This window comes from Mastomys coucha, unplaced genomic scaffold (assembly GCF_008632895.1).
Source record: "Mastomys coucha isolate ucsf_1 unplaced genomic scaffold, UCSF_Mcou_1 pScaffold17, whole genome shotgun sequence".
NCBI classification, from domain to species: domain Eukaryota; kingdom Metazoa; phylum Chordata; class Mammalia; order Rodentia; family Muridae; genus Mastomys; species Mastomys coucha.
In genome coordinates, this window is record NW_022196899.1 from 4,073,379 (window position 1) to 4,091,197 (window position 17,819).

Sequence of the window (17,819 nt, forward strand, 5' to 3'; positions counted from 1 at the left end):
AAATTGGGTTAAATGTACACTAATTTTTCTGTACATAAATATAATTACAAAGTTAAAAAAAAAAGTGGATATTAGCCCCAGAAGATCGGAATACACAAATTATAAACCACAAACCAAGAAGAAGGAAGACCAAAGTGTGGATACTTCATTCCTTCTTAAAAGGGAGAACAAAATACCCACGGAAGGAGTTGTAGAGACTAACTATGGAGCAGAGACTAAAGGAAGGACAATTCAGAAACTGCTCCACCTGGGAATCCTTCCCATATTCAATCATCAAACCCAGACACTATTGTGGATGACAGCAAGTGTTGGATGACTGGAGCCTGATATAGCTGTCTCCTAAGAGGCTCTGACAGTGCTGGACTAATACAGAAGTAGAGGCTCACAGCCATCCATTGGACTGAGTACAGGGTCCCCAATGACGGAGCTAGAGAAAGATATTTATTTTTATAAAGATAGTTGACTGAAAACATCTTGTGTGTAGGAAGAGCAGTGGAATGAAAGGACCTCAAACTCCAGGCTCACTCACAGCTTAGTCCCTGGTGCCTTATTGGGGGTGAGCATGAAGTCCTTTGGATTCAGTTCATTTTCTCCAGAAAAGAATGACCACTCTTCTCCTCAGTTTTGCCTTAGATCAAATGAAACATTTTCAAAGTACTTAGAGACAGAATGGTTATTGTCATTAATTTTAAGTGTTAACTTAAGTAAATCATGGCTCAAGTCAATGAAGTCTGTATCTGTAATGTGTCTTCTAGAAAAAAAAGTAGCATTTGATTTAGTGGACTAGGTAAGGAAGACTGCTCTTGCCTATGCTGGGTGAACATTAGCTAATATACTGAGGACCTTAAAGAATAAAACCTCTATCATTTTTTTCCTGCCTCACTGTTGACTAGAGTAGCTCATCTTGTCTCATTCTGCCCTCAGACTAGGATTTACAGTACCAATCAGTGGCTCCCCTGGCTCTCAGATCTTTACACTACAGGATTTTCCGTGCCTCCAGTTTATAGATGGCAGGTTGTGGGCATGCTCAGCCTCTGTAGTTACCTGAGCCAGTTCCTGAAAATAAAAATGTGGATAGGTGGAAGGATGGGTGGAAGGGTGGGTAAGTGGATGGATGGATGATGGATGTGTAATGAATGGGTGAATGGGTAGAAGGGTGGATGGATGGATGGGTGGATGGATGATGGATGGATGGATAAATGGATGATAGACAGATGGGTGGATGGGTAGGTGAATGGATGGATAATGGATGGATAATGAATGGATGGATGGGTGAAAGAGTAGGTGGATAGATGGATGGGTAATGAATGGATGGATGGGTAGAAGGATAGGTAGATGGATGGATAGATGGATGATGGATGTATGATAGACAGATAGATGATGGATGACAATGAATGGATAGATGGGTGGAAGGGTGGGTAGGTGGATAGGTGGGTAGATGGATGGATGAGTGAATGGGTGGGTGGAAAGGTAGTTAGATGAGTGGGTGGATGGGTGGATGGGTGGGTGGATGGGTGGATGGGTGGATGGGTGAGTGGATGGGTGGATGGGTGGGTAGATGGATGGATGACGGGTGGGTAATAAATAGATGGATTGATACATACGAAATAGATATGAATACAAATTGTGGGATACAAGCATAGAATTCCCTTTTACTTGTTCTGATTTTCTGGAGGACCCTGACTGATACAATCATAATTCTAGAGCCCTAAAGCTCAAAATAGCTAATATTAACCAGGTAGGCTATATCAAGTACTTTGCTAAGAAATTTAAACATTTTTTAAGTCTTCACACTATTAACACTCTTCTTTGTGTAGATGAGAAAACTACAATGCCTGGATTTAGGAAACGGGCTTGAGTTACACAGTTTCCAAGCCACTCCATGATGCTGTTTACTCTCTGACACTTATATAAGCCCACTGACAATAGACCGTCTTCAGCCTTTCTAGTCCTCAACTCATAAATAAAAAAATGAGAAAAATTTCAAAATCCTCAAGAAAATGTCTATTCCAAACAATGTTAAATGATGCAATAAAGGTAAAATCTGTTTCTGAGGCACAAGAGAGGAAGTAACTAATTATTATTCATCAGCATTTGTTCATGTGTCATAAACCCTAACTTTTTATATGCTTATATACATGCAGTGTTAACGAATTGTTTGGTGTTTTTTTTTTAGACCTACTGTGACTTATTCATGTTCATCTTCTCTAAGTCTTTAGAATGTTTGTTGTTAAAATTGAGTGGACAAACGGACTTTGTCTGTTAATCTTAAGAGATTTGACTCTTTCTTCTTCTGATCGCTTCTTTGTCTTTCCAAACATCTGGAAAACAATAAAGACCCTTGGTTACACATGCCTAATAATTTGCTGTGCAGTTCCATGATTGTCTATAAACGTTTGCTTTCCTTACTAGATTCTAAGTTCTGGCTTGCTTACCACCAGATTTCTAAGTTACACCTCACAGAAAGTAATTATAAAACATTTAAATAATGAGCAACTAGTGCATTTTCTAAGCCCTGTTTCCTCAAGTACTTACTACGGAGACATCCAAAAGTAATTTTTGCTCTTAAAGGTAGCACCTAGTATTACTGATCTCTTTATGATCACTCAGAAATATTTAATCCAATGCTTCTGAATACCAGAAGACTGATAAGTGTTATCCTTTGAAGGTGTCATTTCGTTTTATTGAAAAGTTAAGAAGGGTCTTGATTTGTTTTTATTAATTTTTTACACTCCATATTTTATTCCCCATCAGGATTCACCCTCCAACTATTCCATATCACAGACCTACTCCCCACCCACCTGTCTCCACATGGATGCCCCCACGTCTCACCCCACCTAACCTCTAAACTCCCTAGGGACTCCAGTCTCTTGAGGGTTAGGTGCATAATCTCTGAATGAACACAAACCCTGCAATTCTCTACTATATGTGTGTTGGGGGCCTCATTTCAGCTGGTGTATGCTGCCTGTTTGGTGGCCCAATGTTTGAGAAATCTCAGGGGTCCAGAAAAATTGAGACTGCTGGTCCTCCTACAGTATCACCCTTCTCCTCAGCTTCTTTCAACCTTCCCTAATTCAACAACATGGGTCAGCCACTTCTGTCCATTGGTTGGGTGCAAATATCTGCATTTGATTCTTTCAGCTATTTGTTGGGTCTTTCAGAGGGCAGGCATGATCAGTCCCTTTTTGTGAGTGCCCCATAGCCTCAGTAATAGTGTCAGGCCTTGGGACTCTCCTTGAGCTGGATCCCACTTTGGGCCTGTCTCTGGACCTTCTTTTCCTCAGGCTCCTCTCCATTTCCTTCCCTGTAATTCTTTCAGATAGGAATAATTATGAATCAGAGTTGTGACTGTGGGATGGCAACCCCATCCCCCACTTGATGCCCTGTCTTCCTGCTAGAGGTGGGCTCTATAAGTTCCCTCTCCCTACTGTTGAGCATTTCATCTAAGGTTCCTCCCTTTGAGTCCTGAGAGTCTCTGACCTGCCAGGTTTCTGGTGCATTCTGGAGGGTCCCCCCAACCTCCTATCTCCTAGGATATTAGCCAAAAAATAAAAATAAAAGTACAGAATACCCAAGATACAGTCCACAGAACTCAAAAATATGTTGCCTATTTTCATTCTTTCTGCTGTCCCTCAGAGCTCCAGTCCATTTCCCTCACCCAATACCAGATCAGATTTCCCTCTTCCCGCCAACCCCTATCCACTTTCCCTCCCTCCCTTCATCCCCCCTTGTGATAGCTTTCTTCTCTCTCCCAAGTGGGACTAAGGCTTCCTCACTTGGGCACTTCAGCTTGTTGACATTTTTTAGTTCTGTGGGCTGTATCTTGGGTATTCTGTACTTTTATGTCTTGTGTTTTTTTTTGTTTTTGGCTAATATTCACTTATTAGTGAGTATATACCATGCATGTCTGTGTCTGAGTTACCTCACTCAGGGTGTTATTTTCTAGTTCCATCCATTTGCCTGCAAAACTCAGGATGTCCTCATTCTTAATAGCTGAGTAGCATTCCATTGTGTAAATGAGCCACATTTTCTGTATTCATTCTTCTGTCCTGAGATATCTCGGCTGTTTCCAGCTTCTGGCTATCACAAACAAAGCTACTATGAACATAGTGGAACACGTGCCCCTGAGGCATGGTAGGGCATCTTCCTAAGAGTGGTATAGCTGGGTCTTCAGGTAGATCTATTTCCAATTTTCTGAGAAACCTCCAAATTGATTTCCAGAGTGGCTGTACCAGTTTGTAACTACAACAGCAATGGAGGAGTGTTCCTCTTTCTCCCTATCCTCGCCAACATGTGTTGACACCTTAGGTTTTGATCTTAGTCATTTTGATTGGTATAAGGTGGAGTCTCAGAGTCATTTTGATTTGCATTTCTCTGATCACTAGGGATTTTGATCATTTCTTTAGGTGCTTCTCAGCCATTTGAGATTCCTCTGTTGTGAATTCTCAGTTTAGTTCTATACTCCAATTTTGATTGAGTTGTTTGTGTTTTTTGGTGGTTAGCTTCTTAACTTCTTTATGTATTTTGGATATTAGCCCTCTATCAGATGTGGGGTTCATGAAGATTTTTTCCCACTCTATATGTTTTCGATTCGTCTTGTTGACTATGTCCTTTGCTTTGCAGAAGCTTTCCAGTTTCATGAGGTTCCATTTATTAATTCTTGGTCTTAGAGCATGAGCCATTGGAATTGTGTTTAGGAAATTGCCCCCTGTGACAATGAGTTCAAGGATCTTTCCCACTTTCTCTTCTATTAGATTATACTTGGTTTTATGTGTAGGTCCTTGATCCATTGGGACTTGAGCTTTGTACAAGGTGACAAATATGGGTCCAATTTCATTTTTCTACATACAGTCAGCCAGTTAGACCAGCACCATTTATTGAAGATGCTTTTTTTTCCCATTGTATATTTTTGGCTTCGTTGTCAAAGATCAAGTGTCTGTAAGAGTGTGGTTTTATTTCTGGGTCTTCAATTCTATTCCATTGATCAACATGACAGTCTCTGTACCAATACCATGCAGTTTTTACCACTATTGCTCTGTAGTAAAGCTTGAGGTCAGGGATGGTGATTCCCCAAGATGTTCTTTTATTGTTAAGAATTGTTTTCATTATTCTGAGGGTTTTGACTTTCCAGAAATTGAGAATTGCTCTTTCCATGTCTTTAAATAATTGTGTTGGGATTTTGATGGGGATTAAATTGAATCTGTAGATTTCCTTGGGTAGTATGGCCATTTTTACTATATTAATTCTGCCAAGCCATGCTCATGGGAGATCTTTCCATTTTCTGAGATCTTCTATTTCTTTCTTGAGAGACTTGAAGTTATTGTCATACAGGTCCTTCACTTGTTTGGTTAGACTTACCCGAGATATTTTATATTGTTTGTGGCTATTGTGAAGAGAGTTGTTTCCCTAATTTCTTTCTCAGCCTGTTTATCATTTGTATAAAGGAAGGCTACTTATTTATTTGAGTTAATTTTATATCCAGTCACTTTGCTGAAGTTGTTTATCAGCTGGAGAAGTTCTCTGGTAGAATTTTTAGGGTTGCTTACGTATACTATCATATCATCTGCAAATAGCGATACCTTAATTTCTTCTTTATCAATTTGGGTCCCCTTGATCTCTTTTTGTTGTCTTATTGTTCTAGCTAATACTTTGAGTACTATATTGAATAGATATGAGGAGAGTGGGCATCCTTGTCTTGTTCCAATTTCAGTGGAATTGATTCAAGGATGTCTCTATTTAATTTGATACTGGCTGTTGGTTTGCAGTACATTGCTTTTATTATGTTTAGGTATGGGCCTTGAATTCCTGATATCTCGAATACTTTTAACATGAAGGGGTGTTCAAATGCTTTTTTCAAATTTTTTTTTGTGTCTAAGGGGATGATCATGTGATTTTTTTCGTTGAATTTGTTTATATAATAGATCACATTATTGGATTTTTGTATATTAAACTAATCTTGCATCTCTGGGATGAAGCCTACTTGATCGTGATGAGTGATAGCTTTGATGTGTCCTTGAATTCAGTTTGCAAGAATTTTATTGAGTATTTTTGCATTGATATTCATAAGTGAAATTGGTCTGCAGTTCTCTTTTTTGGTTGGGCCCTTGTGTGGTTTAGGAATGAGAGTAATTATGGCTTCATAGAATGAGTTAGACAGTGTTTCTTCATTTTCTATTTTATGGAATAGTTTGAGGAAAATTGATATCAGGTCTTTATTGAAGGTCTGGTAGAATTCTGTACTAAATCCATCTGGTGTTGTTTTTTTTTTTTTTTTTTTTTTTTTTTTTTTTGAGAGGTTTTTAATGACATCTATATCCTTGTGTGATATGGGCCAGTTTAAATAGTTTACCTGCTTTTGATTTAAATTTGGTATGTGGCATCTTTCTAGAAAGCCATCCATTTCATCTAGATTTTCCATTTTTATTGAGTATAGACTTATAGGTTTGGTGATTTTTTTTTTAATTTACTGGATTTCTGTTGTTATGTCTCCCTTTTCATTTCTGATTTTGTTAATTTGGTACTGCCTCTTGGTCCTTTAGTTAGTTTGGCTAGTGGTTTATCTATCTTGTTGATTTTTTCAAAGAACCAGCTTTTGGTTTTGATGATTATTTGTATTGTTTTCTTTGTTTCTACTTGGTTGATTTCGGCCCAGAGTTTGACTATTGCCTGCCTTCTACTCCTCCTGGGTGAGTTTGCTTCTTTTTGTTCTAGAGCTCTCAGGTGTGTTGGATGTTAGGTTGTTAGTGTAAGATCTCCCCTGTTCATTTACTAGGGCACTTAGTGCTATGAACTTTCCTCTTAGCACTGCTTTCATTGTGCCCCATAAGTTTGGGTATGATATGTCAATATTTTCAGTAAATTCCATGAAGTCTTTAATTTCTTTCTTTATTTCTTCCCTGACCAGGTTATCATTGAGTAAAGAGTTGTTTGTTCAGTTTCCATGTATATGTGCGCTTTCTGTAGTGTTTGCTGTTATTGAAGACCAACCTTAGGCTGTGGTAATCTGATATTATGCATGGGATTATTTCAATATTCTTGTATTTTTGGAGTGTTTTTGGTGACTTATTATATGATCTATTTTGGAGAAGGTACCATGAGGTGCTGAGAAGAATGTATATTCTTTTGTTTTAGGTTGAAATGTTCTGTAGATATCTGTTAAATCCATTTAGTTCATAATCTCTCTTAGTTTTACTGTGTCTCTGTTTAGTTTCTGGTTCAATGACCTGTCCTTTGGTGAGAGTGGGATGTTGAAATCTCCCACTATTATTGTGTAGAGTTCAATATGTGTTTTGAGCTTTAATAAAGTTTCTTTTATGAATTTGAGTGCTCTTGCATTTGGGTCATAGATGTTCAGAATTGAGACTTTCTCTTGGTGGATTTTATCCTTGATGAATATGAAATGTCCTTCTTCACCATGCTTGAAAACTTTTAATTGAAAGTCTATATTGTTAGATATTAAGATGGCAACTCCTGTTTATTTCCTGGGACCATTTGCATGGAAGACCTTTTCCCATCCTTTTACTCTGAGATAGTTCTGTCTTTGTTATTGAGGTGTGTTTCTTGTATGCAGCAAAATACTGGATCTTATTTACATTTCCAGTCTGTTAGCTTATATCTTTTTATAGGTGAGTTGAGCCCATTAATATTGAAAGATATTAAAGAGAAATGACTGTTGGTTCCTGATATGTTTGTTTTTATAAGTGACTTTATGTGCTTGTAGCTCTCTGATTTTTGCTTTGTTGTGAGATGCGTAATATCTTGTCCTTTCTTTGGTGCAAGTACCTTCCTTGTGTTGGAATTTTCCTCTGCAGGGCTGGGCTGTTAGATAGATTCTGTTTGAACTTGGTTTTGTCCTGGAATATTTTGGTTTGTCCCTTTTTGTTAATTGAGAGTTTTATTGGGTATATAATCCTGAACTGGCATTTGTGTTCTCTTAGAATCTGCATGATGTCTGACCAGGCTCTTCTGGCTTTCATAGTCTATGGGGAGAAGTCTGGTATCATTCTGATGGGTCCACCTTTGTATGTTACTTGGCCTTTTTCTCTTCCAGATTTTAATATTCTTTCTTTGTTCTGTGCATTTAGTGTCTTGATATTTATGTGAAAAGAAGATTTTCTTTTATTTGGCATTCTATAGGCTTCTTGTACCTTCATGGCCATTTCTTTCTTTAGTTTGGGTGATTTTATTGAAGGCATTTTCTGGTCCTTTGAGTTGGGAATCTTTGTTCTCTTCTAGTCTGATTATTCTTAGATTTGGTCTTTTCCTTGTATCCTGAATTTCCTGGATGCTTTGAGTTAGGAGATTTTTATGTTTTGAATTTTCTTTGACAGTTGTGTCAATCTCTTCTACCATATCTTCTATACCTGAGATTCTCTCTTCTATCTCTTATATTCTCTTGGTAATACTCAAATCTGTAATTCCTGACCTCTTTCCTGGGTTTTCCACTTCCAGATTTGCCTCCATTTGTGTTTTCTTTATTGTTTCTACTTCCACTTTTAGGTCTTAGATCACTTTATTTCATTCCTTTACCTGTTCTTACCAACTTCTCCAAGTGCAAAGAGTTTTCTAGGATGGATTGGGGATATGGTCAGGTTGTGTCTTAAAAATTTCCCCAAAGTTGTATACTAAATCTGAACCATCTAATGTCTAGACTATATTTCAATGTCTAGACCCTGAGAAATACTACAATAATCTAAAACAGCAAAGAAGCCATGTATTGTGCTGCTTCTGCAGTTCCAGTTAATTCACATGAGTCCGTGAGTTCAAAACCAACCTAAAAAAACACAGCCAGGCCATCTGAAGAATAAAAGCATCAAAGAGAATAAAAATATAAGAATAAATAAACAAAACTCGGCTTTGCTCATTAAAGCAGAAAAAGAAACATAAATTTTTGGAAGGCTTTAAAACATTCTGATTACACTTGAGTTCAGTACGCTGATTCTGAACACACTTTATAAATTGCCACAGGTCCATACTTTTATAAGACAAGACCAAAACCACAAGGAATACAGTGACAGCTTTGTTTCAGGTTGACATAGTATATGTTGGGAATATTTCAATCACAAATACATTCAACATACCGGATGTACCAAAACTTAAAGCAGCACAGGACTGAAGAAAATAAAGGCTCACCCCATGGTCAAGTGGTTGGTTAGCTGATACCATGCTTGCTCTACCCTCAGCAACATATCACCAGCCCAAGAAAATCGCACAATTAGAAGGAGGCTTTCTGCTGAATACTTTTATATTCCCACTAAGTTAAAAGACTGTCATTCAAACCCTAGTACATTATAGAGCATCTCTGTTTAAATTGCATAACCGTACTATGAAGTTCCCTTTACCCTATTAACTCTCTAGTACATCATCAGGGTTTTTGTTGTTTTTTTTTTTTTTAATTTTCAAGATTATAACATAACACTTCTCCCTTTCCTCTCATCTCCCCAAACTCTCCCATATACTTCTCCTTACTCTCAAATTCATAGCCTCCTTTTTCATTAATGGTTATTGAATGCACCTATGACTACCATTAAGTTTTAACTGAAAATGGGAAATACCACAAAATGTTTAAAATGCAAATTACTCAAGGCATGCCATTTTTCACAAGGGAGTTGTAATGGCTGAAGTAATGAGCAGGAGTTACAGGTAAGCCCAGAGATTACTGAGAGGCCCCAAATACCCCCAGGATTAGGGGAAGAAAGAGGACAGAAGGTAGAGCTGTGTATAGAAAGGACTCGTGAGAAGCTGGAGTTGGGCAAGAGTCTCAGCCACCATCAAAACAGACACCTGAAGACTGATACAGAGGAAACAAATTTCATCTCTGTCTTTCTTCTGACCAAAGGAACACACATGGTAGAAGTCATCTACCCTGTGACACAGAAAGCAGAGGAAACCATGGATCCCGGGAGGAAGCATTTAAACATGCCCATAGTTACTATCACTTACCTGACCACTTACAAATATTCCCCTGGGTCCCTAAAGCAAATATCTGGTCATTTTTAAAAACTGACTCACAGTGGAGACCAAACGATTCACATTCTAATATAAAATATCTTGCTACTAAGAAACTTTTCTGACACTGTCATTCTTAAATTCTTGTGTTTTATATCCATTTCATATAGAAAGTTCTCTTCCACAGCCTAACCACAGATGAGTACATTATTGTAAAAGATATCATTTTGAAACTCTACTCCATGGTGAGAGGATTGTTCATAACAGGCAAGAGGAGGAATCTGGCATACCTTTCAAGTTTGTTTCTTCAAAGTGCAAACAGTAGGGAAAACAAAGATCTAAGGAGGGAAAAAAAACAGAGGAGATGATGAAACTCAAAGGACTCTGCTGAGCCTTCTGACAATTGCTGGTGGTAAGTAATAATCACTTCAGGAAATAAAAGCCTTTTCCAAAGCATGTCTAAAATCACTATTGTTGAAAGGTCTTGCAGGAATTTAAATTACTCAGTAGCTAAGAAGAGATTTCTTGGAATATTCATAACACACAAGACCTGCCGAGATTCCATGAAATATTCATTTTGATTGACTAGTTCAATGACTATAATCTAAGGCCCTGATTGCTCATAGGCATATTTCTTTAGCCCATGACCTCATGAGATTGTACAAGCAAAATAACTCCTAAATGCAGTCATCATTGCTTGTATGAGGTCCTCCCTGTCTGTTGATAAGTCATGCTGTGGAAATCACAACAGAATGGCCTGAGACCTGAGGGGCTGTGCATCCAGGCCTTTGTCCTTCTCCATTGCAGTAGAGAGTGTGAATCTCAGGAGCCATTTTTCTTTCTAGAGACCAGAGACAATATTATTAAAATCACCAGTAAGCTGGCTCAGACATGCTTGGTGGTCCTGCTTGCTGAGGCAGGCTCTGCCTTGTGAGGGATGTGAAATTCAAAATTCAGACACACTAATGCCCATTAAGGATACTCTGATAATTTCCACAAAATTAGGAATGGCCCAGCTACAACTGGGGAAATTACAATCTTATTTCCTCCATGGCTCCTGCAGTTTTTAATGCTTTAGTTTTTTTTTTTTTTTCTCTACTTTAAAATAGCTCTGTAGGTCCTAACTCTCCTTCATTGCTTCCGAATATGTGGGAGACAACCTGTTGGCTACAAAAGAATGCATATACCCAGAAGATGCTCCAACATGTAATAAGGACACTTGCTCCACTATGTTCATAGCAGCCTTATTTTTAATAGTCAGAAGCTGGAAACAACCCAGATGTCCCTCAACAGAGGAATGGATACAGAAAATGTGATTCATTTACATAATGGAATACTACTCACCTATTAAAAACAATGAATTTATGAAATTCTTAGGGAAATTGATATATCTGGAGAATATCAGCCTGAGTAGGATAACCCAATCACAAAAGAACGCACATGGTATACACTCACTGATAAGTGGATATTAGCCCAGAAGATCAGAATATCCAAGATACAATCCACAAACCACAAGAAACTCAAGAAAAAGGAAGACCAAAGTGTGGATACTTCAATCCTTCTTAGAAGGGGGAACAAAATACCCATAGAAGGATTTTCAGAGACAAACTATGGAGCAGAGACTGAAGGAAGGACAATCCAGAGACAGCCCCACCTGAAAATCCTTCACATATACAATCACTGAACCCAGACACTGTTGTGGATTACAACACGTGCTGGCTGACAGGAGCATGATATTGCTGTCTCCTGAGAGGCTCTACCAGTGCCGGAATAATACAGATGTAGAGGCTCACAGCCATCCATTGGACTGAGCACAGGGTCCCCAATGAAAGAGCTAGAGAAAGGACACAAGTAGCTGAAGGGTTTGCAGCTCCTTAGGACAAACAACAATATGAACTAACTAGTACCCTCAGAGCTCCCAGGGACTAAACCACCAACCAAAGAGTACACATGGTAGAACTCATGGCTCCAACTGCATATGTAGGAGAGGATGGCCTAGTGGGTCATCAATGGGAGGAGAGGCTCTTGGTCCTATGAAGGCTCTATGGCCCAGTATAGGGGAATGTCAGGACCAGGGAGCAGGAGAGGATGGGTTGGTGAGCATGGGGAAGGTGGAGAGAATAGTTTTTTTCTTTTGGAGGGGAAACTGGTAAAGTGGATGTCATTTGAAATGTAAATAAAGAAAATATCTAATAAAAAAATAGGGAAAAAGAAAATTTAACAGTTCATCTAAGCTTTGGGTTAAATAATTTAAAGAAATTCAAATAAAGTTTGTTAAACAGTGACATTCTTTGTATTACTTGATGATTCAACTGCATCAACCTATAAATAATTAATCAAATATCCATGGGTACATACCTGTTCAGTGAGGTCGAAAAGGGAGCTGTTGACTAATCCACTTCACAAGAATCAAGGACAGGTAAGTGACTAAGTGTTGCTTTTCTGTTATCTCTTTACAAACATGTAAATGTCATAGGAAATATAGTCAACTTAGAAATTCAAATTGCACCCTCCTAAAAAGACTTAAAACACAGAATCTGTACTATAGAGAAATAAGAGAGAGAAATACTAAAGATGAATATTAAGTGAAACTAATCTGGCAGTGCCAGAAAGATCAAGAACTGATAGGTTTGCAATTCTAGAATGTCTGAATTATTCATCTGCTCCTTGAAAATATGTCAGCTGTCATAAGCTTTGCCCAATCTTTCCATACTAAAATAATCAATGGAGAACTGCATGAGACTGAATAATAAAATAGTATCTATAACCACTCTGTTTTATTTTAATTTCTATTTAAGTAGAATCTCTATTCTTAAATTAATTTCTAACATCCTGAGCAAGCAGAAGAGCTCATCAGGTACAGGTGTTTAAAACCCAAGCCTGGTAACCCAAGGGTAATTCCAGAACTTACAAGAAAGTAGTCAGAGAGAAACAGCTGCAAGCGTTTGTCCTCTGGCTCTACAAATGTGCACAGTACAGGCACTCACATTCACACATCATGAACACACACATTTATAATGCATTTTAAATAAAATAATAATTCTAGCACTTTAAACACTTTGACACATACACCCATAAGGATTAAAACCACCAAAGACTCTTCAATACAAACATGAAGGTCAGTGTGTATCTGATATCAGACGAACATGACTGTGTATGCAACGCATGGACTGAACTCCAAATGAGCAATGTAAATCTGTAAGGCTCCCCGGGAATAGTCCAGAAGCTGGACAAAGCCTTGTGTAAGTAACCATGCTTGTCTTTTATCATCTGGAAAAATGAGTGATGGATGAGCCTCAGTTTCCTCCAGGGAGCCTTTTAGAACACACCACAGGTTGGGTTGGGAAAGGCAGAAGGCCCCTGCCTGTCTTGTCTTGCCTGCACTGCTAGACAAGCCACACTTCGGTCCCGATTGTCACAAAGCTAGTAGTGGGTCCTGCAGAATGGCCTGCCTCAACTCTCTTAGAACCTCCTGCCTTGGGAAGGGACAGGGTAAAGAGAAAACCTTAATAGATTATTTGTGACTCTAAGAGACCCAGCATCACCCACTTCCAGGCACTGGACACATCACTGATACAGAAGAGGCCAGGAAACAAGCTTGTCCGCTTACTTGCGTCATCCTAACTAATAAAACAAAACACCATCCATCCTCCCATCTTACAGGCCAGGAGGAAATGAAGTCTCCCAACTTTAGGCTGCCAAATTGAGTTTCTCGTGGTTAAAGTACTTGTTTATGCCCTTGGCTGATGTATTAAAGAAGTTGCTTCATTAATGCATAACATAAAAATAAACCTGTTAGGGGGATTTACCCAGCATTATCATTTAATTACCAACACGTCCATATACTCAATTATAGTGCTACTTCATTAGACACATGCACCGAGACTATCTAATTAAACCCTCCCAGGTAGCTGGGTGCTCAGCAGATTTGATTAGCAATTTTATCTTTTTCTCATCAAAAGTAAAATAACCTACCTAAGTGCTTAAGTCAAAGAGTAGTAGTCTTCCTTGCACAGCAGTAAGCAGGTTGCCTTTCGGGAATCTTTCATTTCAAACAATTCTAAGAGAACACTACAGCAAGGAGTTGAACGTAATTCCAAGACTCACTGCTACCATATAGTCTAGGAATGACAGGGCTTTAGAATCAGGTGAACCTGGCTTCCAGCCCCGTCTCCCCTCTAACTAGTTATGCTACAAGCAGATGACTTCATTTCTGGCACTGTGAGGAATAAAAGGCAAAGTGTGGGGTGACTATTCTAGGGCTTGGTACCCAGTAGGGGCTGGTTTCCATTGTTACGTTTATCATGCTGTTCCTACTATAAGGATGTAGACAAGTGAAATTAGAAATCTGTTAGGGTACACATTTTCTCCAAGCAAGGTAATTTGAAAATTTTTTGTTATGTGTTTATTTTTATTTTATTTTTGTTTTAGAGACTCACTGTGTGCCCACAGCTGAACTGAATTTCTTTCTTTCTGTTTTGTTGTTGTTGTTGTTGGTTTTTTTTTGGGGGGGAGAGCATTTTATTTTTTTTATTAGATATTTTCTTTATTTACATTTCAAACATTATTCCTTTTTCTCATTTCCCCTCTGAAAACCCCCATCCCATACCATCTCCCCTCTGCTCACCAACCCACTCACTCCTACTTCCCTGTTCTGGAATTCTGTTACCCTGGGGTTTTGAGCTTTCACAGAACCAAGGGACAATCCTCCCTTTGTTGTCTGACATGGCCATACTCTGATATATATATGTGCGTGGAGCCATGGTTCCCTCCATGTGTACTCTTTGGTTTGTGGTTTAGTCTCTGGGAGCTCTGGGGTTACTGGTTTGTTCATACTGTTGTTCCTCCTATGGGGCTACAGACACCTTTAGCACCTGGGGTCCTTTCTCTGGCTCTTCCACTGGGGACCCTGTGCTCAGTACAATGGTCAGCTGAGAGCATCCACTTCTGTATTTGTCAGGCACTGGCAGAGCCTCTCAGGAGACAGCTATATTAGGCTCCTGACAGCAAGCACTTGTTGGCATCCACAATAGTGTCTGGGCTTGGTGTATGTATATGGGATGGATCTCCAGGTGGGGCAGTCTCTGGATGGCTTTGCCTTTAGTCTCTGCTCCAATTTTTGTCTCTGTAATTCCTCCCATGGGTATTTTGTTCCTGCTTCTAAGAAGGACTGAAGTATCCACACTTTAGTCTTCCTTCTTCTTGAGCTTCTTGTGGTCTGTGAATGCTATCTTGGTATTCTGAGTTTTTGGGCTAATATCAGTGAGTACATACCATGTGTGTTCTCTTGTGGTTGAGTTACCTCACTCAGGATATTTTCTAGTTCCATCCAATTGTCTAAGAATTTCATGATTTCAGTCTTTTTAATAGGTGAGTAGTACTCCATTGTATAAATGTACCACATTTTCTGTATCCATTCCCCTATTGAGTGATAACTGCATTTTTTCAAGCTTCTGGGTATTTATAAATAAGGCTGCTATGAACATGGTAGAGCATGGCCCATACATGAACATAGTAAAAGCAATATACAGCAAATCAATAGCCAACATCAAACTAAATGGAGAGAAACTTGAAGAAATCCCACTAAAATCAAGGACTACACAAGGCTGCCCACTCTCCCTATCTATTCAATATTGTACTCAAATTTCTAGCCAGAGCAATTAGACAACAAAAGGAGGTCAAAGGGAGACAAATTGGAAAGGAAGAAGTCAAAATACCACTATTTGCAGATGGTATGATAGTTATAATTAAGTGACCCCAAAAATTCCACCAAAGAACTCCTAAAGCTGATAAACAACTTCAGCAAAGTGGCTGGAGATAAAACTAACTCAAACAAATCAGTGGCCTTCCTCTAAACAGGCTAAGAAAGAAATTAGGGAAACAACACCCTTCACAATAGTCACAAATACTATAACTGAACAAGTAAAAGATCTGTATGATAAGAACTTTGAGTCTCTGAGAAAGAAATCAAAGATCTTAGAAGATGGAGAGATCTCCCATGCTCATGGATTGGCAGGATTAATATAGTAAAAATGGCCATTTTGCCAAAAGCAATATATAGATTCAATTCAATCCCCATCAAAATTACAACTCAGTTCTTTATTGATTTAGAAATTTCCAAATTTATCTGGAATAACAAAAAACCTAGGATAGTGAAAACTATTCTCAACAATAAAAGAACTTCTGGTGGATTCACCATCCCTGACCTCAAGCTATACTACAGAGCACTTGTGATAAAAAGAACTATATGGTATTGATACAGTGACAGGCAGGTAGATCAATGGAATAGAATTGAAGACCCAGAAATGAACCCACACACCTATGGTCACTTGATCTTTGACAAAGGATCTAAAATCATCCAGTGGAAAAAGGACACCATTTTCAACAAATGGTGCTGGTTCAACTAGCAGTTAGCATGTAGAAGAATGCAAATTGATACAATCTTATCTCCTTGTACAGAGCTGAAGTCCAAGTGGATCAAGGACCTCCATATAAAACAAGATACACTGAAACTAATAGAAAAGAAAGTGGGGAAGAATCTTGAGCACATGGGTACAGTTTTCTGAACAGAACACCAATAGTTTATGCTCTAAGATCAAGAATTGACAAATGGGACCTCATAAAATTGCAAAGTTTCTGTGAAGCAAAGAACATTCTAAATAGGACAAAATGGCAACCAACAGATAGGGAAAAGATCTTTACCAATCTTACATCTGTTAGAGGGCTAATATCCAATATATATATAAAGAACTCAAGTAGTTAGAGTACAGAGACTCAAATAACCCTATTTAAAAATGGGATACAGAGCTAAACAAGGAATTCTCAACTGAGGAATACTGAATAGCTGAGAAGCACCTAAAGAAATGTCCAACATCCTTCGTCATCAGGGAAATGCAAATCAAAACAACCCTGAGATTCCACCTCACACCAGTCAGAATGGTTAAGATCAAAAACTCAGGTGAGAGCAGATGCTATGAAGATGTGGAGAAAGAGGAACACTCCTCCATTGCTGATGGGATTTCAAGCTGGTACAACCACTCTGGAAATCAGTTTGGAGGTTCCTTAGAAAATTGGACATAGTACTACCAGAGGACCCAGCTATACCATTCCAGAAGATGCTCCAACATGTAATACGAACTGGATTTCTATATAAACGAGGATGTTACGTGCCATGACACCCCAACTTAATTTTAAACTACTGACTACAATATCCATGCAGCTTTCTGGGGCTCAACAGACTACCACTCATTACTGAACTCTAGATCTGAACTTTGTTGGCCGCCGGACAGCTTCTATCCAAAATGGCGCCAAACTTCACTTCCGTACCATGGACAGCTGCTTGGCCCAGGTGCGCGGTAACAGTGACACGTCTCTCCCTAGGCTCTCCCCCTCCCGATGGGAATATGCTAATAAGGTGCTTGCACTAGACTAATCAGACAGTAACATGTTTGCTCGCCCCCTTCCCGCGGGGGTAGGTTAATGAGGTGTCTGCATGGTGCACCAATCAGACAGTCTCGCTCGGCTATATAAGCCAGGAGCTCCAGGGTATCTGGGTCCTTCGCTTCAAACTTCAAGAGGAGCTCCAATAAAGTGCTGCTGAGAAGAATCCTGTTGCCGCGTCGTTCTTGCGGGCGAGACCAGTCTCGACAGAACTTGAGAATTGTAGCAGTTACTCTCTGTCCACAAGCCCACTCCATTCTCTGCTTTTCCTTGGTCTGTTCTGGGTCCCAAACGATAACCACTCAAACCTTGTCATTTGTCTCTCCTGGTCTCTGGCTAGTTTTGTCCAGTCAAAGAGAAGAACCAAATTGGAAAGGAAGAAGTCAAATTATCACTATTTGCTGATGATATGATAGTATACTTAAGTGACC

At 39.0% G+C, this 17,819-nt stretch overlaps 1 long non-coding RNA gene across 1 annotated transcript in view; it reads right to left on the minus strand.

Annotated features, from left to right (window-relative positions):
• The window catches only part of LOC116094707, a 71,730-nt gene that overhangs the window by 8,766 nt on the left and 45,145 nt on the right, over positions 1 to 17,819 (minus strand). The window contains exons 2-3 of the long non-coding RNA XR_004120269.1: positions 10,239 to 10,286; positions 2,183 to 2,321 (exon numbers count right to left, since the gene is read on the minus strand). This is a non-coding gene — a long non-coding RNA (uncharacterized LOC116094707). The remainder of the gene's footprint in view (positions 1 to 2,182; positions 2,322 to 10,238; positions 10,287 to 17,819) is intronic.